Source organism: Tursiops truncatus, chromosome 7 (assembly GCF_011762595.2).
Source record: "Tursiops truncatus isolate mTurTru1 chromosome 7, mTurTru1.mat.Y, whole genome shotgun sequence".
Classification (NCBI taxonomy): Eukaryota; Metazoa; Chordata; class Mammalia; order Artiodactyla; family Delphinidae; genus Tursiops; species Tursiops truncatus.
In genome coordinates this window covers 54,774,547-54,799,252 of record NC_047040.1, presented here as the reverse complement: position 1 = coordinate 54,799,252, position 24,706 = coordinate 54,774,547, and the positions used below count along the sequence as shown (strand labels likewise).

Genomic DNA, 24,706 nt, shown 5'->3' with positions numbered 1-24,706 from the left:
GAGGTTCAGTCAGGGAAGGAGAAGCATTCTGAGTATGTTAAACAAGGAACTTATTAAAGGAATTAGACTTCCACATTTGCTGGAGGAGCTGGGGAATTGAGTCTAAAAAGTAGTTGTTGAAAGATCAGAGGCCAGTCCTGACATAAGCGAAGGAGTCCAAGCTTGCAGGGAAATCTGGAAGCTAGGCACATCCAGCTGCTGTTGTGGCACCACAAGGAGGGCTGGTGGAGATGCCTATGGAAGGTGGTGGGCTCTTTGTGACTACTACCTCTGAGACTCTGTGAAGAGTCTGTTAGCCTGACTGTGGTCACAGTTATTCAACCGGGGGAACGCAGGGCAGAGAAGAGTGAGAACAAGAACTCTCTTACATCCAGACATTTGTCTCTTGCCACATCTAACCAATGATGACCTTCAGAGTTTAATGGCTGCTGCTTCATTTTTGTTGAAATGAAACTCAAATCTCAGGTAACCTCAGTTTTATCCACCCAGACAAATACAGACCTTTAAGCATATAAGAAAGGGGATTCTGGAAAACATAGTTTCCAACATAACCAAGTTGCCTATAGAACAATACCATGTCTGCAGGGTATGGGGTTTGTTTCTCTTTGCCAGAGGGATCAGATGACTGAACCTGGAAGTTGGGGGAGTTAACCACCAGTGCGGTAAATTTTGACCAGTGGGAGATACGAGATGGGAGGGAGCTTGCAGGTAAATTTCTTCTTTGGTCCTCGCTTTAATAGACTGTTGCTGGGCATGTTTTCTATAGAGCCTGTCCATAGACACGGCACATGGCCAAGCAATTGGCTGCGTCTCCTCAGGGTCATGAAGCAAAGACCAGGTTGGTAATATATTGCCATGCATTTGCTTCCCATTCTTCCCTGTTGCACGTCTTTTTTCCTCACTCTTGATGCCCTGAGACTGCATCATTCAACGAAGCATTAGCATTTCAGCCTTCCTAAGAAATCCCAGCTAAAATTGTACCCATAGAAAAATTGCAATGAAAATGAAGTGTGAGAGTTATATGAAAAGAATTGATGGTGAGAGCTATGATTCCTGTGAGGCTCAGTTTATTTCCATATGATAAAGTTATAGCATTAGTAGTAGTATTTAAGAATATCATTATCTTCCTTCACTGAAAAGGCCTATGAACAAGTATTTCTGAGACAAACTGAAGGACTGAATCAGGAAGCAGAGATCCTTTTAGCCAACATATGACTTGTGACCTAAACTCTCAGCAAGAATACACTTAATGAAAACATTGCTTTCTGGCAACCTCTGAGCAATAACCCTGCCATAGCTCAAAAAGCAGTGAAAAGCCTGTTATTCATTTTACATATGTACGCCAGTCTGTTTTCAAAATATTGTGATATACAGAGTAGAAAAACTGCCTTGATGTTCCATGTCAGCTCACTTTATTCCACCCATTTCCTCAAATGGATGGGTGTAGTGCCATCACATCTTCTATGATCATTAATCAATGAGACATGTAGGAGACTTCCCCCTGATCTTTAGAACCTATTTTTAAAATAATAAAACAGGGAATTCCCTGGTAGTCTTGTGATTAGGACTCGGCGCTTTCATTGCTGAGGGCCCAGGTTCAATCCCTGGTCGGGGAACTAAGATCCCGCAAGCCATGCAGCGTGCCACACCCCGCCCCCCCCCCAAATTAGTTAATTAATTACAAAAATAAAATAATAAAACAGACAGAGATACTATGGAATAGAGGGAAAGCATACAAGCATTCTTAAGGTAAAGCATGAGATTTAGGTTGTGATAGTTCCTTTCCCCTCTCTACTAATTTATGGTTCTCTGCTATTAGAGGTTTAGTGAAAAATTTTGAGAAACAATTCTTTAGGTTAAAGACTCTGTGTGTGCTCTCTCATCTCCTTTCACACTCGTATTTTCTTGTATATGGGATTTGGATTTTTTTTCTTTCTTTTTGGACAGAGAGAGCAGTTTCAGTAGAGTTTCTCTCAGTGGAACCCAGATGGAAGGGGTGAAAAGATGGTGATAGTCAAGTGAAGGTCAGAGCCCCAGTCGTTCCCTTGAGGAGACTTTCTCCACAGGGAAGGAGTTAAGGTGAAACTGTGACATGTCACAGGGTTCAGCATCTATTATTTTATGACAGGACGATATGAGAACGTTGTTAGTGAGGGTGGAAGTAGCTAATCCAAAAAGTGAGACTGGAGATTCAAGAGAAATTGTGTGTGGGAATGACTATGTTTCATAGCGAAGCAGGGTTTTTATCAGTACAGAGAACAGTGAAATGCCATCACAGTTGCCTCTGTGGGTACCAATATCTTCAAATTTTGAGGGCACCTACCCCCCGACTCATCCAACCTGGACCCCTAGAGAGCCCACAAAGCACTCCAGCGCTGTTTCTCTAGTAGTTCCTGTTACTATCCGTGCTCTCTGGATTTTTTTCTCCTGAAGGTGGTGATGACAGAAATGTCTTGAGATACTTCCGACATTTCCCCAATCATCCCTTTACAGAAGAAACGTCTGTGCAAAATTACCCCGTCTTTCCCAGCAAATTTGCCTTTAGATTAATCTGCCCTTGGGTATAGGCTGGGAACGGTTTAAGGGTAGACGAGTTTAAGAGGCTGGGAAGGGTCGTAGTGAGGTGTGTCTCTGGGCCGGGGAAGTTTTTGCTGGGGAGCGTCAGGGCCGGCGGGGAGCAGGCACACACAGTCCCGTTTGTTTATTGATCAGCCTGAGCGACGGCCTGAGACAGGGGCCGGGCGGCGCCTCCAGGGAGGTGGCCGGGCTGCTGTTCCCTTCTGAATCCGCTCTCCAACGGTGCTGGGAGCGGCTGCGCTCCAGGCCCCGAGCGCTGAGACCATCTGGGGCCACCCCGTGCGAACCAGGGCTGGCCCACCTCCGACGGCTGGAGCTAGGGCGAACTGGGTCGTTTCTACGGCGCTCAGGCCCAGGGATGTCCGGTCAGGGGCTCCACAGCTGTGATCTCTGGGCACCAGGGGTGTTCCCACGGGGGCCGGGCCGGGAGTGAGCCCAGGCAGTGAGACCCCGCGCCTCGGAGGCTCGGCGCGCCCAGTCCGTGGCTCTCCGGGCAGCGCGGCGAGGGTGTCCAGCAGGTCCCGCACGCAGCTGGAGCTCCGACCGCCGCCGTTCTACTCCAGCCCAGCCAGCCAGCCAGCCAGCGGCAGCCGGGGGCGGGGAGTCCGAAGCACCGCCCCTCCAGCGCGCCCCGCCCGTGGGAGAGGAGGGGCTGCGGCGCCGCGGACCACTGGAGGCGCAGCACCGCCGTCACCGCAGCTGTGGGCGCCGGAGACCGCGGATCCACGCAGGCGGCGCCCGCGCCTCCGCTCCCCGGCCGGCCCTCGCGCCCTCCCGACCGCCGGGGCCGTCTGCAGCCTCCCGCCGCTGCCGCCGCAAGGTCGGCGGCGCCGCTGCTCGTCTTCCAGGTAGGTGTCCTAGCTGCGGAGGGGACCTCTGGAGCGGCGCGACGGTGCCCGCACCCCGGCCCGCGGGCATTGTGCGCGGCCGGAGGGCCGAGGACCCTGAGGGACGCACGGCCGGGCAGCCCGGCTTGGGCCTCTGAGGCATCGAGCCCTCCGGGGGTTCCCCTGGCCAGAGAGCCCGGGGCGGCGGTGCCAGTCCCTCCCCGCGGCCGAGGTGGGAGGGGGCGTCTGGGTCCCGGTCCGCGCTCGCCGCCCTCCCCTCCCCCTCGTAGTGGGGAATTCCGGCCGCCCGGCTCTAGTTCCTGCATCCCCCCCGCCCAGCCCCGCGCCCCGGCTGCTGGGATGGAAGCTGGGGCAGGGACAGGGACAGGGACTGATATAATTGTCTGCGGAGAACCCGACCGGCGCGCCCGCGCCCTCTCCAGCTAACGCCTACGCCTCACCTTTCAGGGAAGCTGGGGAGCGGAGAGGAGCGGCTGGGGAAGTTGTGCATTGGGTTTTATTGTGCGCGTGCACTGCGGACTGCCCTCTCGGGGCACCCCTGCCCACAAGCTGCTGGCGCCCCTGCAGCCTTTCCTGCAGCCTTCGTCCACACCCCCGGCCAGGGCCGAGCCTGCCTTCTCCGGTTCAGACCGGGACAGGGTTTTCATTGCAGTCAAGACGTGCTTCCCCTGCATCCAGCGGGAGCTGCCTGCAAAATGTGGGGCCGGGGATGCTGGGCGAGGAGGGGATGGGAGACCTAGGGAGGAAGCCGGGAAGAAGTAATGACACCAGCACATTTTTTAAAAAAGCCTCTGCTGTATACAGACACATGTGCATGACATCTTTAAAGCTGTTTTTGAAAGTTATGACCAGATACTGATTTTGTGGCAATCTGTTATATACCTGAAGGTAGCTTAAACAGAGACCTAAAGCTGGGGAAAGCATTACATAATGGACGTGAAGCAATTGACACGAAACTAAGTGAACCCATTGGGTTGCCAGATTATTTCTTCCTCCTGGATGCAAAGTCCTGTAGGCTTTTTCTCTATAAGAATTTCCATTTTTAAATCGCTGGATTAGTTTTAGCAAACTGTGCTTTTTTTCCCCAAATAACAAAATAATTTTTCTTGACTATCTTTTCTTAAATTTAAAAATTGCATGCTAATGGATAGTTGTATATCATAGAGCTGATTAGTATATGTGGTCTTTCTCCAGAGGTAAAAATTTTTAATATTCCTGCTCAATATCATTAACTTTGTTTTCCTCTTGGTTGTATTTTTTCTCCCTCCCTCCTCCCCTTTTTGTTTTTTGGAAGCATTTCTACAGTTTTAGGTACTGGGAGCTCACAAAGTTGATATTCCTATCCAATGCTACAGCATTGCAGATACAAAGATTAATAATAAATGAAACAGAAGACCTCACAGTAACTCAGAGTGATCAGGGTTCCCAAGGTCGAAGGGAAGCTGCAGTGTAACCGGGCTATAATCACCTACAGAGCATATGCATAGCCCTCCTTGGGTTATAAGGAAAGCCCTGATTGGTGGAATATTATTCCTATTATTATTTTACCCCTGGATTTCGTGTGTTTCCCCCAAAACTATTTTTTTTTCTCCAAGTAGAAACACAATATTTTGAAATTAAAATCTTTGCTTTTAGAAAGCCTAAAAATCCAGGGTTTGCTCATATTTTCAGTTTTCATGTTGATAACTCCATTTTACATTCAGCGGATGGATTCCTTTTGGGGTATCTCAGTTTCAAATTATGATGGTTTATCAGATGTCTCTTGGTTATAATATAATGTGATTCTGTTAGACTTTTACAGGATCACTTAATATATTTAAGTTTTCTTGTCCTTAGCTGGCTTTAACTTTACGTTAGTTAACTTTATTCCAAGAAAAAAGGTAAAGTCCTTTCAAGAAGAAATATTTATTTTTGGAGATCTGTAGCATCACTGCAGAAGTAGAATTACGTTAATGCCTAAGGAGATAAAATTGTTTTTAAAAATTATTTTTGGCTGCGTTGGGTCTTCGTTGCTGTGCGCGGGCTTTCTGGTTGCAGCGAGCGGGGGCTACTCTTCATTGCGATGTGCGGGCTTCTCATCGCGGTGGCTTCTCTCGATGCAGAGCACGGGCTCTAGGCACGCGGGCTTCAGTAGTTGTGGCACGTGGGCTCAGTAGTTGTGGCTCGCGGGCTCTAGAGCGCAGGCTCAGTAGTTGTGGTGCATGGGCTTAGTTGCTCCGCGGCATGTGGGATCCTCCCGGACCAGGGATCCAACCCGTGTCCCCTGCATTGGCAGGCAGATGGATTCTTAACCACTATGCCACCAGGGAAGTCCTAGATAAAAGTTTTATGTGACTTTACTCATAAAACTGTTGGACTAGGGAGAAGGTATAATTTTTATTAAAATGTCTTGGTTAAGTAACATGCAGTAATCATTCAGTGGATACTTAACTTATTGAGCACCTGTCTGTTTAGGACATTGGTCTAGGCATGTGGGAGATACAAATAAGAGTGAAAAGATGCCCCTCTGTCCTCAAGAGTTTGTTGTCTTGTTTGGAAGGATAAGACATGAATTCTCAAAATAGGGACTTTTTTTTCTTTTTTTACTTCAAAGGTTAAGTAATAATTCTAATACTTTTTAAAGTTTGTTTTTAATTTTGAAAAAAAGGTCTCATACTATCTGTTGATGTCTGAGACTTTTTTTTTCCCACTCAACGTTATGTCACTAAGATTCGTCCGTATTGTATGCAGCTGTAGTTCACTGACTTACACTGCTGTACAATATTCCATCATTTGTCTATAACACAATATGTTTCCCTGCTCTCTTACCAATGGCCTTTTTTTTTTCCTCATTTTTAAGAAGATTGCAAAGAGTGATGCTTTGATCATTCATGTTTCCTGGGGCACATGGGCAAGTGTTTCTCTTGGGTAAATAGCAAGGTATAGAATTGTTGATTGTGTAGGATGTGTGAATATGCAACTGATAGATATTGCCAAATTATTTTCTAAAATTGTACTAATTTACACAAGCCAGGGAAACAAGCAAACATGAATAATCAAATACAAACAAGCATAAGTGTGTGCGTGTGTGCGTGTGTGTCGGATTGCCTTCCCTTGGCATAGTGATTTGGAGAACACATTGCTGGTAATTCCAAAAGCAGTTGAATGACAATGTGGCAGCATCTTTAATACAAAAAGAAAAAAAAGACCTCCCCAGGAAAAAAGCTTGTTGCTTACCAATAAAGTCAGAATTTATCAAAAAAGCTCATAAGAAAGTAAAGGACTCTCTTTTTTATTATTATTATTAATAATAAAGCCTCTGTTATTCAAGGATGATTATCTACATCCCTTGCTTCAGCTATACATTCCTTACATCCCCTGCAGAGATGTGTGTTTATATGATTTGAAATCCAGAGTGAACTTAGTAGTTTTGATCAAGAAAATGAACTAAAATTAATTTTAGGGGTAACTGACATGATGTCCATCTCAGTTACTGAACTTAGTAGTCTGCTTTTCTAGTGGTTCTGAGTTTCCGTGAACTTTGGAGGCAGTTCTACGTCCATCCATTCGATCACCAACCCCTTGTCCGGTCACTTCTGTGGGTCTCATGTGGCAGTGACATGGGCACATTGAGTGTCATTCTTCTTCATTCAGCCGGCGTTTATTGAACACCTGGTATGTGTCAAACACCATATTAGGTGCTGGGTCATAAACATGTCTGCCCTCAAGGATCTACCCAAAACAGACTCTACCAAAAACAAATCACTGTTGAATATGTATACGTGTGTGGGGTGGATCTGGCTTTGGTTTTAGAATTTGCATGAAGTATCTATTTTTTCTTTTGTTCCCTAAACTTTTTCCAGATTTATGTTTAGAGCTCCTTGAGTTGGGAGTGCTTAAATATAGTTTTATTTTATTGGCTTTTTAAAAGCAGAAGCTTTAGAAGGACTTACTCATGGTAAGTCCTTTTGTCATGTTATCAAATAGGAGAAAGACAGAGGTCAGGGAAGAGATATCTGGATAGGTGAATTCAGATTTGCTGGGAATGGACCATGACTTAGTATCGAATTGATTTTTAAAGGGAAAAATAGAAAATAGACAAAGATGAATGGTTATTAAGAGATCCAACTTGGGTATTACAGGGAACTGAGTATATTGAGTCACGATGGTCTCAAGACGAATTTCCTGGTGGGTTATATTAACCCATTTTCTTGAAAGTTTGTATTCACTTACTTTGTGTATGTATGAATGTAGTTTTTATATTAAAATACATCATAATGCAAATGTTAAATATTTGTAAAAGGATTATGTTAATAGAGTGGTGAATTATGGGAAGCAGAAACGTCCAAGGACTCTTTCTTACAGTGGTTTGGCAGGTTACTTGAAAGTAAAAACTACCCCGTGTGAGGGAATTCCATCTGCTGGGGCCAGTGTCTCAGAAAATCTATATAGTAAGCTGACAAAAGGCAGAGCTTGAAAGGAGGTCACTCCAAGTAGTCTGATAGCCAGGACTGTCTAAGGGATAACTGGGTTAGAGGGAGCATTAAGTATGTAACTTCACTCTGAAAATAAGCTTAAGTAAGTAAATAAATAAATAAGCTTAAGTACATAACAATAAGTTTAAATAGGTAAAAAACATTTAAGTAAAATATTGCCAGAGTATCATTTAATATGTTTCACCAGTGTTATGAGACTGAGTACAAAGAATTCATGATTAATACACAAAAGTTACCTTCTCCTTAGAGATGATGGATTATATATTTTTCTGTTCAAGAAAAGCTAGATGTCAGTTTGTAAAATATATGAAGAAAGGACCCAGACACTGGAGATACTTATATTTGCTTGATGTGCTGATGCTTGAATGACCTTTATATTAGATTCATGAGGTGTTAGAGGTGAAAGGACTTTAAAAAATCTTTTATTCCAATTCCCACCTCTCCCATTTCCCAGGTGGAAAAACTGAGGCCCAGAGACTTGCCCAGTGAGGTGCTAGCACCATTAGCAGATAATGTGTCAAATAATTTACTTCTTCTGGTGGTAACAGGAAATAAAGCTCTTTCCTAAATTATGAGTATATGAATAAGAAGATGAACCAATAGCAACCTCTGCAGTGGATTTTAAGCTTCCTTTCTGTCATTCTCTTTGAGTGGTTGGTGTAGGAAGTGAAGTCAAGCATATCTTTTAAAATTTTCTTAGATTTTTAGAGAGAAGGCTTTGTTTTTGAGGGTATGATGAGAGGAATAAATGCTACAAATATGATTATTTAAAATTTTTTCATGTTTGCTATTTTGATACCCATAGCTTTGTCTTTTAACTCAATGGACGGGAAAGGATAGAGAAAATTAAATTATCCTGTGCTTCTTTTCCTTTGTCATTCTCTTTCCATAAGCTAATATGAGACAAAATCGAAGTGTAGAGGGAATTGAGTCAGGAATAGAACAACAACTTTTATTTTTTTATCTTGCATCTTATTGAGGCAATTCTCACTGTAGCTCTTGAGACAGACCTATCCACCTTTTGAAAAGAGTGTGGAAGTAGAAGGGAGAACACAGCAGTATATTTTCAGAATCTTTTTTTCAAAAGTCAAATCTAAAATAAACCTGGCCTCAATTTCCAGCAATAGCTTTATTTCACAGCTCCTAAACCAGTGCTTAAGTTTTACCATAAATTTGAAGAAGTTACCTTAATGTTTTTTATACATAATACAATGTTGCTACAAGTAACATACTGTGATCAACTACTAAAGTTTAAAGAATAAAGTATCTAAAAGAACCTTACAATTAAAAAATTTTTTTGTTACATGTCATTTCTATAGATAAAGTGGAAAGTCTGATTCTATTTTAAATTAAGATAACATTTTTGCTTTCTGTTTGACTGTAGCAGCTAGACAAGCTTTTGCATATTCGCACCCCATCAGGCAACAATCTGAACAGTTTTTGTTGTATAATTTCCCTAGAATAGAAAAAGTAGCACAATTTGAATGGCATGTTGATTATGAAAAGACATCAATGAAATTCTTTTTGATCTCAGTAAACCTCCAGTTGAAGCAAGAACTATAAAAAGAGTGTGATCTCCAAGGTAGGCCAAGCGAATGTAGGATCCATGTGAAACTTCAGGAAGATAGCAAGGGAAAGGAAGAGATCAAAATCCACAGGAACTCAGAATGATGGAACAGGAAGGTCAGGGAAGGAAGTAGATGGATATATCCCAGCTTGTTTTCCAGTTTTATTTCAAAAAGGGCCAACAGAGGAAATAAAAGTGTGAATCTAAAGGCTTTTGGAGATAAGATATTATAGAAGATGTCTATTTCTACACTTAAAAAAACCTTTTAAACATCTTAAAGAATACAGAAGGCATAAGATAAAAGATTGATAAATTAAACTTCATTTAAGAAAAGATAGTATGTGTAACAGACAGGAGATAAACATCACACCAGGAAGAAACTGTTTATAACATGTTGTAGACCACTGGTAACTTCTTAATATCCAAAGTACTCCTATGTATCAATGAGAAAAAATGACTGTTAATCTAACAGAAAAAGGGGCAGAGGAAATGAACAAACAGTTCACAGAAAAGGAATTACTAGTGGCACTTACAAATATGAAGTTATGCTCAACTTATAAGAGAAATGCAGTTTTAAACTATTTTAACCTGTTAAATTGGCAAAGATCTTAACGTTTGTTAATTCCTTGGGGTGGCAAGGCTTTGGGGAAACTGACAGGCTCATGCATTGTTGGTGGAGCACAGCATCTATGGATAGCAATTTGGCAATATGGCCAAAATGAAAAATCCACCTGCCTTTTCATGCCAGGAAATCTAAGAAATTTTGCCACAGATATATATTTGTACATCGCAAAATGAGTTTGCATCAAGACATCCACCATGGCATTGTCTGTAATGACAAAGATTTAGAGCGAGCTAAAGATCCATCAATATGGGACTGGTTAAATAAGGAGCAGAAACGAAACTAGGCAGCTGTTAAAAAGAATGAGATCATTCTATATTTGCTGTTGTGGCATGATCTTTCAGATGTAAGAAGGGAACAGATCAAGGTGTAGAGAAGTAGGTGGCCATTGATGTTAAATATGAGTTTATAAATATGTTTATGCTTGTGACTGTGGAGACTGTCTCTTGAAGGTGACCCAATAAACTGGTAACAGTGACTGGCTCTGGGGAAGAGAGCTGGGTTTGGGATGAGAATGGGAAGGACACTTATTTAGCACACTAATCTAGTGCACCTTTTACTACTATTTGAATTCTTAAATACCTGAACATATTATGTATTCAAACCAATATAATTTTAAAATTTCTTGAGGATCACTTGTATTGATCAAGAATGTTGAGTAGTTGTAACCAGTAGCATTCCTTTGCAACTTTCGGTCCCATTCTGTGTTGATAAAAGAATGTGGTAGTTGCCATAAAGACTCACCCTCATTACTACCCTGACAGGCTAAAGTTCAAAGAGGAGGGAAGCTGGAAGCGGTTGCCCTTTGGGACAGTGTTGGCGCACATTGCTTCTCTGCAGTTGCCCTGCCTTTGCCACTGTGCCCCCAGCTAACTGGTTTTACTGGAAAGGAGACTCAAGGGAGTTGATTAGGACCAGGGTACAGATGACAGTTCAGGGAGAACAGACATCGAAGAAGGTGGTGGCAGAAGCCTGAGGCTGGGAGAGCACAGAGAGCGAGATGGTAGTAATTGCTACCCCGACTCCAACAGAGGCAGCTTACAGTGCTAAAATAGAGAGAAATGTTATTTTATGGGCCACGGTCTTGAGGTCCTCTGCTGCCCCTGAGGTTTGGTATGGTGTCTAGGAATCTGCCCGTTCTGGGAATCACACTATCTCTTTCACCCTCCTTGTTTTGTAGCTAAGATGATCCCCTTCATCCCTTGAAATATCCATTCCATGGAGTATTTTTCTAATTAGTTCTGAAACCATTTATATATTCTGCTCTTAAATGCATACACTCATAGAGTGATAGTTTCATCATGCCTTTGCCCTCCTAGAGCCCACAAAAGGATATCTAATACTAAGCTACAGAATAGTAAGAAGGAGAAAGCTGAGGAAACAACTGAATGGTTAGTGGGTCATAGCTTTGGGAAGTATGTGCTGATATGAATTTTAAAAGCAATAATATGAATAGTTATGAGTTATACTGAAGAAAAGGAAAAACTTGGTAACAATGAAAGGTATTGTACTGCAACATAATTTTCCTAAAAAGAAATAAAAATAGTTTAATTATCATCATTAATATATATTTGTGCAAAGTTAATAGACATGGCCTTCATTTGGAATTGGTCACTTTAAATCAGGAAGGACACTCACCAGTTACACAGTGGGGAAATGTTACATCAGTCTCTTTCTTTTAACCTCTAGACATGAAGTTAGGATTAAGTATGTATCCTAATAAATGAATCAAGTAAATAATATATTCCTTTTCTCTGTGGAAGCTCTGATATTATAGTAGGTATGTTCTTTTTTTTCTTGATGAAATTTTTAATTTTAATTTAAAATGATACAGAAAGTGAAATATATTATGTGGGTGCCTGATAGCCCTGTTAATTACCAGTAAAGCCATTTGTTCAAAGTGTCCTGACAAGGCATTTGCCCGATTTTCCACTGATGATTTCTCAGCATCCCAGCTTCAGGCAAGTCCGATGGGCAGTCAGTAGGTGAAAGGCACAGACCGACAAGGTGACCTGGATTTTGATTTCCGAAGATCTCCATTCTCTAAACTTAAGCATTGTCAGGATACCCACACTACCTGTAATACTAAAATGTGCCCATTTTACATATTTAGCTTTTATAAAGACGCAAACTATTCATCATAAGCCAAAATGAGTAAACTTCTCGGAAACAAAGTGCTTACATAAACATGATAAAAGTAAATAATTCTTCCATTACTTTAGGATTTTTAGGTCCCATTTGGTCAATTACCTCTTCAGGGACATCAAGCTATATGTGGTGCCCTGACAGAGTGCCTCAGCCTCACTCACAGAAGCAAGGGATCTGAGAATTGTCTTGTTCTGACTCATACTTGAGAGAGAATATAGGAGGAGTGAAACACTAGAGCAGTATTTGGCTGCCCAGGGATGGCCTGCAACCCAGTCCCTGGGGTGCTTGTGGATAAACCACAGGAGTAGCTATGTTCTTTTTAAGTTTGTTTAGAAACTAGGAGGAATAAGCAGCAGCCTCATAGTGGCATACCATGGGAAGCTTTGGGGGTGAAAGTGGGATGATTTGAAGAGCAAAGAATGATAGAGGTGGATGGGGAGAGGTCAGAGAAGCTCTTTATCACAGAAGTGGAAGCACTGGCAGGCCCTGTGGGTCATGTGTGCCAGTATCTAGGAGACCCTTTCCATAACTTACCAGGGCTGTTGAAATTTCAGGATGCATTTGATCCTTAATCGGTGTATCTAATGTGTCTTAATTCCTAATGGAATTTTAGGGGTAGGTTTAATCTGACATGAATGAACATGTATATTTCTTTAAGAGATTCGGTAGCATATGTTAAATACATGTGAACATGGTATTGTGCTAAACTGCTTCTTCTTGCCAGGCATTAGCTTCTTTTTTTTCACTATATCCCTCTTTGAAAATAGCCTGCTATCTTGTGGTGCTTTTTATCACAATACGCACTTTGGAGAAGCAGTATGTTTTTGACAGGAAGAGCTCTGGAGCAGGTATCACGGCTACCCAGGTTCTGTTCCCAGCTTCTCCTCTTGTTACGCACCTGACCCTGGGCCAGTAACCTCCGGGAGCCTCATCTGAGGGTAAATCTGTGGTTGTTGGAGTGACCACATTTCCAATTAGCATGTGAAAACACTTAGAGAACTATTAAGTCCTATGAAAGTGCAGTTATTAATCAGTACCTTAAATTCCCATTTACCTAGAATCCAGATAACCAGAAAACCAAAATAACTACATTTTTTCTGTAGACTTGTCCAGTGACAACTGATTTAATGCTAAACTGCCCAGTGGCACTATAAACTCAGAAGTTACTTGGAAATCAAATACCAATTACAATTACATTCAGTAGTTTTGTTTGTTTTTTAAGTGGTCAGCAGTCTGGTTCTTTGAAAATTAGTTGATTATATGTGGGAAATCAAAGTAGAAAATCCCAATTTCTGACCAATTTGGGGGAAAGCAGGCATCAGTCACGAAGGTCAGTCCACCTCTGGCTCCTTCCAAGGGTGCTGCCCTTCCCCCACTCCACCAGCAGCTTTTTGTCCCCTCGCAGCCTCAGTTCCCTTTCCACGCCCGGGGCTCTCTTTCCCCTTACATCATGCCAGCCACCCCTTAACTCATTTTTCCTGAAACCCCTGGGCAGTCACTATTCCCTGCAGCCCTGCGGCTTCTCCATTCCCCCTGTTCCACTGTGCGACTTCCTTTGGTTGCCTCCTTGTATGTTTTGCTTTCCCAAGCAGAAGGGGGCTCCTTTTTTTTAGGACCAGGTCTCGTTACCATTCCTTTCTGTCTCTCAAGCTCCTTAGATGTCCACTCTCTGGGACATTTGGTTGCTTCCCTCTGAGCACGCTTCCCTGCTCTGCGACTCTTCATTTTTCTGACATCATCAGTAAAAGAAGTGTTTCCCAAAAGTGACACCTCCATCAAACATGAACATCCCCCTCCCCTTAATTTTAAACCTTTAAAAAAAAATAGAAGTCTCTCTAGAATGTTTTATATGCTTCAGATAAAAAAAATTGCACATAGAGAATGCAACAACAGAGCCCGTTAAAGTGACGCTAGTAACTTTAGACTAAGAGTGTCCATTTTTGTTCACGCCTGTAATACAGAGGACTTCGGTTGTGGGGCAGCACGAATTGCTCCTTTACCAAATAACCCTAGAATTCTTCTCCTTTGACTTTCAACTGACTTTTTTCTTCCCCCGGAAGATTTTTTTGCTTTCTTCTTCCATTAGCAGTCAGCCTTCTGACACCTGTGCATGCTGCCCTTCCACAAGATGACATACAGGAAGTACTGAAGTAATTCTTCTTCAGCCACATCTTTGAAGTAGTAAGTAAGGAATACTTCTTACCGCTCATTTTTCTGAAGCTGTTTTTCTTTAGCTCAGAGGTTCATTTTCTAGATAGTACATGATAGTTAAGATGGTATGAAGTCTCTCTCAGTGCTAGATAGATCTGGTATTAGACTTTGTTATTAGATTATGGGAGGGTTTATAGTTTCTCTGAATATTGGCAATGAATTATCATTCTGACATTCTCTAATCCTATCATGTTTCTAACAGGATCATTAATTTATTTGACAAAATATTTGTGCTTAGAAGTCAGAAAAGGCCCCTGCTCTCCTGGAACTGACATGATAATGAAGGGAGACAGTCAGTAAAAGTACATTGCTCTTTTAAATTCTATTGAGAACTATAAGGACAATAAAAGTGACTGATGGGGCAACAGCAGTTGTTGTTGGTGGTGGGAGTATTACTTTCCTAGGGCTGCCAAAACACAGTACCATGAACTGGGTGGCTTAAAACAATAGAGACACATTCTCAGAGCGCTGGAGGCCAGAAGTCCAAAATCAAGATGGATCCTTCCTTGTCTCTTCCACCTTCTGGCAGCCCCAGGAATTTCTTCGCTTGTGTTTATACTTAAAGCTTTTAAGCCTCCTTCTTCACATGGCCTTCTTCCCTGTGTCTCTGTCTCTGTCTCTCCTTTATATAAGGACACCAGTCATAATGGATTAAGGGCCACCGCTACACCAGTATGACCTCATCTTAACTAACTACATTGCAACAACCCTATTTCCATCTAAGGTCACAGTCTTAGGTATTGGGGGTTAGGATTTCAACATATCTTTTTTGGGAACATGATTCAGCCCATTGCAGTGGGCTTCTTTGGGTGGACTGACCAGGCAAGACCTTGCTAGGTAAAGACATTTAAGCTGAGCCTGAATGATGGGAAGGGGCAGGTTGTGAAAAAAGTCTGGGAGCAGATCCTTTCCCGGCAGAGGGAACAGCAAGTTCAAGGACCTGGAGAGTGAGCCTGTTGGAGTGGAACGTATGTACCTTAGGTTTTACACTCTTAAAAGGGGCAAAAATATGTCTGGTTCAGGCAGGTTACTTTTAAGACAAAGGAATTTTACTTTTGAGCACTCTTGAACACTTTTTGCTTTTGGTCAGGCAAAGACCGAAAAAATTTTTCTTTAAAACATTAAATGCTGAGAAATCAGGCCTTCCAGCAGTAGCTAATCACATATTAAGAATTTTGTTGATTAGAAGTTCAGTTTGCATTTTAATAGTAGAATTCTCCATCACTGTATTTGGGTTTATTTACCTAAAAGCTTTAAATATAACAACAACCGAGAATTAAGCAGACTTTGTAATAGTGAAGATTATTTTCTAGTGGTAGGAAATTAATTAAGGCTAAGTATACTCTTTAAAAACCTGACGTCATATATTAAAGTGTCATTTTTCAACAAGATTGTAACTTTATTGTTGTTGTCCTATGTGACACCTATGCAAAGTAGCATTAGTGTGATTTTTGTTACATATTTATGAAAAAATCTTAGTTTTTTTGAATTTAAAAATAGATAAGAATCTAGAAAAATCTATATGGAAATAAAAATTTCCTAAGATAGTCAAGAAGATGCCACATTAGACTGGCAATACCGTTAAGCATTCAGAAGTAGGATAAAGTAACTTAAAACATTGTAATATTTAATGCAAAGTTGACATTATGAAATATGCAGTAGTACATAGTATACGTGTACATTTAGCCAGAAGCCTGGTGTCATTAATACAGATATATTTGTTTATATTACAGAGAAAATATATTACTTACGAATAACAAGTTTCTATAAAAAGTTGTGAGTTAAAAAATGCTTATGTAAAACTAGATTTTTATGGTGAATGACTATTTAGGTAGGGTTTAGGATTACAAGACCAGACTGGAGCCAAGGCTGTCTGGGTTCAAATCCTGACTTTGCTTCCTGCAGATGTGTGACCTTGAATAAGTCATTCTGCCCTAGTTAACTCGTTTGTAAAAAGGGAAATATAAAATTAATACCTAACTCAAAGCATTGTTGGGAGGATACAGTGAGTTGATGCGTATATATTTCCTGGAAAGGGCAGATAGTAAGTGCTAGCTGTTATTATTTTTAGCATGTTAATTGAAAATTAGACATATTAATATTCATTAGTTGGAAAACTTATTATGTAAAATGTAAATATAGTCAATGTCTCTTATGCCTTCTTACAAATCAAAAGCTAATTTGAGATAAGAAACGTGTCAACAGAATTTGCAAGGCTCTGTTTTAATGTTAATAATCTGTTAAAAGTATTTTATACGCTTACTCATTTACTTATAGCAATGACTATGTTCAAGAGACTTTGTTAGGTCGTAAGGGAGAAGGAAAGATGATTAAGCTGTTGATCGTGCTTTTAAGAACCTGCCTACCCAATAGGGCAGATAAGACATAATTTAGTATAACACGAAGTGTAATGAGGTAAGTGTCATGCCAAGAAATGTGATTTCGTGGTGCAAGTATCTCTGGAGGTTGGGAAGCATCTGAGAAGGTTTTGTGGGTAAGAGGGGCATGGGTAAAAATGTAGGAACTGATGACATTTTTGAGGAATAGGAAGAATAGGAGAGATCTGAGGTAGAGAAGGAACAGTTAGATAAATAGCAAAAGACTGAGCGTCTTGTCCCCAAGTCAAGAGAGGAAGGAATTTCTAGGAAGAGAAATGGGCTATCACAAAGACTATAGAAAATGTAAGGGGAGTAAGGATCGAAAAAAGACCATGAAAAACATTCCCTCCTCATCTTCCTTTGGGCCAGAGAGACTTTGTTGGGGATTCATTGTCTTTTCTTGACAAAATAGCATGTAGTAGCAGAATTTCTGGGACATGACATATAACTGAAAAAGCATCAGGTCAGTTAAGGTAGAGTCTGTTTATACTGATGTGATTCAAACACAGTGAAATTTCTAGGATGTTTCTGTTTGGTTTTGTTTTTAAATTCCTCACAGAGCACTTTTAAGACTACCTACCATTCGTTTAGCATTTTTTTGTTTTTGTCTGCCATACATTGTCCTAAACATTTGCGATGATCATCCTCTCACGTAAAGCCTTGCAGCTGCTTTTGCAGTAGGTATTGTTACTTCCATTTTACAGATATGGAGGCCATGGTCCAGAGGGGAGGTGACCAGCTCTCAATCCTTGCATCTATAATAAGTGAACAAGCTGGAATCGAACCCAGCCTGTCTGTTAGATAATAATTGTTTAGTAACCTCAGGCATTTTAGAGGGAGAGCTGTTAAGACCAACATTTACTGATGACCAGCCACACTGGCCTCCTTGCTGTTCTTTAAATAAACCTGGATTATTCCCACTTCAGGGCCTTGGCACTTGTTCTTTTCTTTCTTTAGGACTCTTTCCCCCCAGCTTTGCCTGATGGGCTCCTCCTCAGCTTTCATGTGTCAGCTTGAATGGCAGAGGGGCTTCCCCAGCACCCCACTGAAGTCCGTCCATCACAACTGGTGCATCCCAACCTGAGAACAGCTCCCTCCTTAGGTGTTTTTTTTTTTTAAACATCTTTATTGGAGTATAATTGCTTTACATTGTTGTGTTAGTTTCTGCCATATAACAAAGTGGATCAGCTATACTTATACATATATCCCCGTATCCCCTCCCTCTTGCATCTTCCTCCCCCACTCCCTACCCCACCCCTCTAGGTGGTCACAAAGCACCGAGCTGATCTCCCTGTGCTATGCTGCTGCTTCCCACTAGCTATCTATTTCACATTTGGTAGTGTATATATGTCCATGCCACTCTCTCACTTCTCCCCAGCTTACCCTTCCCCCTCCCAGTGTCCTCAGGTCCATTCTCTACGTCTGCATCTTTATTCCTGTCCTGCCCCTAGGTTCTTCAGAACCTTTTTTTTTTTTTAGATTCCATATATATGTGTTAGCATATGGTATTTGTTTTTCTCTTTCTGACTTACTTCACTCTGTGTGGCAGACTCTAGGTTCATCCACCTCATTACAAATAACTCAATTTAGTTTCTTTGTAGGGCTGAGTAATATTCCATTGTATATATATGTGCCACATCTTCTTTATCCGTTCGTGTGTCGATGGACACTTAGGTTGCTTCCATGTCCTGGCTATTGTAAATAGTGCTGCAATGAACATTGTGGTACATGACTCTTTTTGAATTATGGTTTTCTCAGGGTACATGCCCAGTAGTGGGGTTGCTGGGTCATATGGTAGTTCTATTTTTAGTTTTGTAAGCAGTCTCCATACTGTTCTCCATAGTGGCTGTATCAATTTACATTCCTACCAACAGTGCAAGAGGGTTCCCTTTTCATCACACCCTCACCTCCTTAGGTGTTTATTTGTTGTTGTTTGCCTCCCAATATTCAATGTCTAGCTTAGGTGCTGCTTTATTCCCAGGACCTAGTTCGTATTTCAGTAAATATTTGTGGAATGAATGAATGCATAATATCTCAGAGCTATTGGATTTTAAGAACTTGGTGAGATTTTTTGGTTGAAGGAAATGTTAGAAGTATCAGTTCATCTCTGATTATTTCTTTCTTATTTAACCGTACATGCCTTTTTTCAATAACTTTGAATTGAAAACTGCATGATATTTTAAAGGAAAGTCCTAAAAATTCCTTATGTATTGAAAGTGATACAAGTTCATTGTAGTAAAATTTGCAAACTGAGAGAAGTATATTTTATTTATTTATTTTTAAAATTTATTTATTTATATATGACTGCATTGGGTCTTTGTTGCTGTGCCTGGGCTTTTCTCTAGTTGCAGTGAGCAGGGGCTACTCTTTGTTGTGGTGCGCGGGCTTCTCATTGTGGTGGCTTTTCTTGTTGCGGAGCATGGGTTCTAGGTGCGTGGGCTTCAGTGGTTGTGGCACACGGGCACAGTAGTTGTGGCGCACGGGCTTAGTTGCTCTGCGGCACGTGGGATCTTCCCGGACCAGGGCTCGAACCCGTGTCCCCTGTATTGGCAGGTGGATTCTTAACCTCTGCGCCACCAGGGAAATCCAGAAAAGTATATTTTAAAATCAGCTATAATATTGCTTCTAGAAGCTGAATTGTAGTATTTGGGTATGTTCCTTTAATTCTTTACAAATTGCTTTCTGTTACTCAACAATGTATCATGAGTATTTCTTGTGTCATTCATTATTCTCCTAAACTTCATTTTTAAAATAGAATTTCTTTTTTAGAGCAATTTTAGCTTCACAGCAAAACTGAGCAGAAAGTACAGAGATTTCCCAAATGCCCACTTCCCCCAAACAAGCCCAGCCTCCCCTATCAATACCCCACTCCAGAGCGGTACATTTGTCACAATCGGCAAACCTACATTGCCACATCATTATTACCCAAAGTTCATAATTTACATTATGGTTTGCCCATGGTGTACATTCCATGGGTTTTGACAAATATATAATGACATGTGTCCACCATTATAGTATCATACAAAGTAGTTTCACTGCCTTAAAAATCATCTGTGCTCTGCCTGTTCATCCCTCCCTCCCCACAGCCCCTGGCAACCACTCATCTTTTTACTATCTCCATAGCTAAATTTAATTTTTAATACATGCAGAATATTGCATTTTATGCACATACCATACTTAATTCTAGTTAGGCAGTTAGGTAGCTTTTTGGCATTATAAGTAACCTGATAAATGGCCTTGTGTAAAGATCTTTGTGTACAACTCTGGTTATTCCTTAGAATGGCTAGATTAAGGATTAAGGGATGTGAACATTTTAAGACCTTCGTTACATATCCTCTAGCAGTCTAGGCCTCCAGATTTTTTAAAAAAAACATTTTTTGCTAAGAATGTATGAGAGGGCTTAGTAAAAAAAATTGTTCAAGCATGGTGAAAACGTAGACACACTAATAATAGCTGATATATATGCAGTTTACTATGTGTCAGACATTGTTTTAAGCACTTTATTTGAATTAACTCATTTAATAGTCACAGTAATGCTATTGATTACTGCTGTTATCAGCTCCATTTTAGAGATGAGAAAACTGAGGCACAAAAGGTTAAGTAATTTGGCCAAGTAATTTCCTTAACTGTAATCATGGGATTACTATTGGGACCTAAGTCTTGAGTCGTTATGCTGTGTTGAGTGTTCTGTGCTCTTCTGGCCCATCATCACCAGTAAAAACTAACCAGTTATCACCAGTAGTGTTAGGGAATCATCACTGTTATAGAAGTGGTAGCATCAAAGACATGACAACTAAAATGACCATAGAGAATTTATTAGCTCTTAGTTTTTCAGTTAATGAATAAATATTCAAACAGAAAGTTTCCCTCAAATTCAACTTTATCTAACTCACTCAACATTTAGTACGTCATTGGTGTTTAGTGACTATTATTTAATGAGAGCTTACGAATTTTTTTCTTTTCTGAGAGGAAATTGGCTGTATCATATATGTATTGGACACTTTGTATTCTTAACTCTGGTTTTGCTGACTTCAGTGTATAAATACTATCTGGCACATAGTAAAATAGGACTAAAATTATTAATCCCAATTGGTGATTAAAAGAAATATAAACTTAAAATCCAGTTTTCTAAATTCAAATGAGAGCTTCCATGTGTCAGTATGTAAAGGCAGCATTTCAGTTTTTGACTTTACTGTGGAAATTCTGCTTTAAACAAATACAAATCAACATTCTTTTCCCTTCTCTCTGCTATTTCCCCCAAGCCCCAACCATTACCCCTTCCACACACTTAATATTTCTGTTAATTTGCTCCTGAGGATGCTTGCATATTTGCTGCTAAGTTTTTCTGGGTCTTTTTAGAGGACGGACTGATTTTACTGCCTAGGTTTGGGGCTCCATCCTATGGTTCCCTGGGTTGCAGAGCTATCGAGTCTTCAACCTTTAGCTGCCTTTGAGTGACTGTTCAGATGTCATGGGAACCTCAGTGGGACTGATAACTGTCAAGGGTTGTTTTTTATTTTCACTTGTTAAATCCCCCAAACTAATGCTATTAAAGGGCTTTCAATAGAACTAGAAGGCGCTTTCTGTTTATCTTTTTAACTCCCACGTCATATAGCCTTATACGTAGTGGGCATTCAGTAAGTTGTTGAATATGTAATTTTTGTTAATTGATTCATATAAAATTACACTGCACATTGTTTGCTATTATAAATGCTAATTATAGGTTTGTTTAGTTTGTATTTACACTCTAATCTTCCGGAGAACTGAAGAAAAAACCTGTAGTTTTTCCTTTAAACTTTAAAAGGAAACACAACACGTATTTGGATAAAGCACTGCTGTACTTCTATTCTTAAATGTCCATTATAGGGTAGTTAACCGACAATTATTTGTTTCCCTGTAGAAGAAATATTTTTAAAAAATATCTTGAGAAGAATGCCTAATTATTCTTTATGAGCATGTCACATAATGAAATAACGAGGTTTAGGGATTACATTTTTCAAAGCCAGGAATAAAGTAAACAAAGGCTAAAATGAATTTCTTTAAGTTGGAGATACTAGAGATTTTTAGTTGATTCTTTTTGGTTTAAAACAGACCATTTGACATTTCTCTGCAAAGCAATAACTTATGAATTAAACACAAGCAAGGTTCTGTTTCTTCAGACACTTTAACAGCTACCCACAAATCATAAGGTAACTTTCTTCATTTCTCCTCTGCTGGCATAGGTGTGATGACTGTACTTAAAACAGGAAATTAGTAATCTCTTTTTGAGGGTGATGGTAGAATGTTATCCCTGACAAATTAGCTCGTATATCTGCTCCTAGGTTTTAGTTTAAATGTGCAACTCAGATGATAATATTACATCTAAAATTGCTTTAGGTGACTTCCCTAGCAGTCCAGTGGTTAAGACTTCGCCTTCCAATGCAAGGGGTGTGGGTTTGATCCCCGGTCGGGGAGCTAGGATCCCACATGCCTTGCCCTCCAAAACCTAAGACATTAAAAACAGAAGCAAGGCACTTCCCTGGTGGCGCAGTGGTTAAGAATCCGCCTGCCAATGCAGGGGACAAGAGTTCGAGCCCTGGTCTGGGAAGATCCCACATGCCGTGGAGCAACTAAGCCTGTGCGCCACAACTACTGAGCCTGCACTCTAGAGCCCATGAGCCACAACTGCCAAGCGCACGCTCTGTAACTACTGAAGCCTGCATGCTCTAGGGCCCGCATGCTGCAACTAATTAAATAATAATTTAAAAAAATCTTATATGCCTAACCATGTATTTACCATTTATGTTCCTTTCATGCCTTTTTTGTAGACCCATATTTTTATCTGGAATCAGTTGCCTTCAGCTCAAAGGACTTCCTTTAACATTTCTTGTGTCTGATGGTGATTAATTCTTTTAGCTTTTGTGTTTCTGAAAATATCTTTACTTTGCCTTCTGTTTTGAAAGTTATTTTCACTGAATATGAAAATCTGAGTAGGCAGTATTATTTTCTTTCAGTACTTTAAAGATGTTGCTTCCCACTTGAAGAGTTTCTAATGGAAAATCTGTTGTATCCATATTTTGGTACACATGGTATCTTTTTTTCCCCTTTGGCTGTTTTAGAGATTTTCTTTATCATTAGGGTTTTGAGCAATCTGATTATGATGTGCACTGATGTGGTTTTCTTCATGTATCTTGTGCTTGGGATTCATTGAGCTTCTTAGATCTGTGGGGTTTTCATTTTCAAGAAAATTTGAAAATTTTCTGCCATTATTCAAAAGTTTTTTTCTATTCCTTCTTCACTTTCCCTTCTTTTGAGATACTGTATTTGCCTGTATATTAGACCATTTGAAGTTGTCTTACAGCTCACTGATACTCTGTTCAATTAAAAAATTTCTCTTTTCTTGCTATCTTACTTTGGATAGTTACTACTGCTATGTCTTCACATTTAGTAATCTTTTCTTTGGCAGTGTCTAAAACATTAATCCCATCCAGTGTATTTTTCATCTCAGATTTTGTTGTTTTCATCTCTAGAAGTGGAGATGAAATGTCTTCCGTCTCTCTATTTAACTTTTTGAGCATACAGTTATTATAACTGTTTTAAAGTCCTTGTCTGCTAATTCTAATATTTGAATCAGCTCTGAGTTGAGGGGATTGATTGATTTATCTCCTCATTATGAGTCATATTTTCCTGCTTCTTTGTGTACCTGGTAATTTTTTATTGGATGCCAAATATTGTGAATTTTACCTTGTTGGGTACTGGATATTTTTGAATTTCTGTAAATATTCTTGAACTTTACTCTGTAATGCAGTTAATTTACTTGGAAATAGTTTGATTCTTTTAGGTCTTGCTTTAAGGTTTTTTAGATGGGACTAAAACAGTGCTTAATTTAGGGCTAAGTATTCCACAGGACTGGACAAGACACTTGTGTTTACTCTGTCCAGTGTCCTCTGAATCATGAGGTTTTCCAGTCTGGGAGATGGGACCAGATACTGTTTTTGATTCTGCATGACTTCAGGCACTACGCTGTAACCTCTGAGCCTTTCTGCTGGTTCTTTCTCCAGCTACTTTAGTTTCCTTACAGCTGTGAGAAGGAATCAACTGCATTCTTGAGGGGGACTCTCTGCACATCTCCAGAATTCTCACCCTGTGAAGCTCTGTCCTTTCCTTCGAACTATAGCTGCCTTGGTCTTCTCAGACTCTCAACTCAGTAAGTCTGCTGATCCCTTCCTGGATTCCCTTCCCTTTGCCACAGCTGGAAACTCTCAAGGCATAGGCTGGTACAACTTGGGGACTCACCTCACTTTCCCATCTTTCAGTTCACTATTTTTGTTGTCTGATAATGTCTTGAAAACTGTTTCTTCGTGTGTTTGTCCACTTTATGGTTGTTTCAGATAGGAAGGTAAATCCTGTCCTTGTTATTTTATCTTGGCTAGGAGTGGAAGTTTTCCTGGGATCTGTTGAAAGTGAGGAGACTGACAAAGGAGTAAAATAGAGAACTTCAGGGGTTGTGGTAGAAGTTTACATGGTCAATGTGGTGAATAGGAAAGCCTAGCTGAGGTGGTAAGAGTTTCTTCAGCAGTGTTCAAAGCAACTGAGTGAGTTGGCTAGTGGTTTTATTGATTTATTATTTATTGTTCTTTTTTAGATACTGTTTGTTTGTTTGTTAAATGCCTATTCTGTGCCAAGGTCTTGACATACATTATTTCTCACCCCTACAATAGGTCCAAAAGGTATTGTTATTGATAATCCTTCTCTACCCTAACCTCAGCCCCAGCCCTTCTCAATATTAGAAGGGGAAGTAGGATTGTCAAGTGAGTGCTGAAGTCCTGCAGCTTATAAATTGTATAATCCTATTTCAAACCCAGATCCTTGGACCTTCAGAACCAGTTGGTCCATAGTAC

At 40.6% G+C, this 24,706-nt stretch overlaps 1 protein-coding gene across 9 annotated transcripts in view; it reads left to right on the top strand.

The window, feature by feature from the left end:
* The first annotated feature begins 3,285 nt into the window (after positions 1-3,285).
* OSBPL6 (oxysterol binding protein like 6) overlaps positions 3,286-24,706 on the top strand; it is a 215,937-nt gene continuing 194,516 nt past the window's right edge. For all 9 annotated transcript variants that reach the window (XR_004527409.2, XM_019922927.3, XM_019922924.3 and 6 more), the window contains exon 1: positions 3,286-3,425. The gene's annotated coding sequence lies outside the window, so the exon portion shown is untranslated. The remainder of the gene's footprint in view (positions 3,426-24,706) is intronic.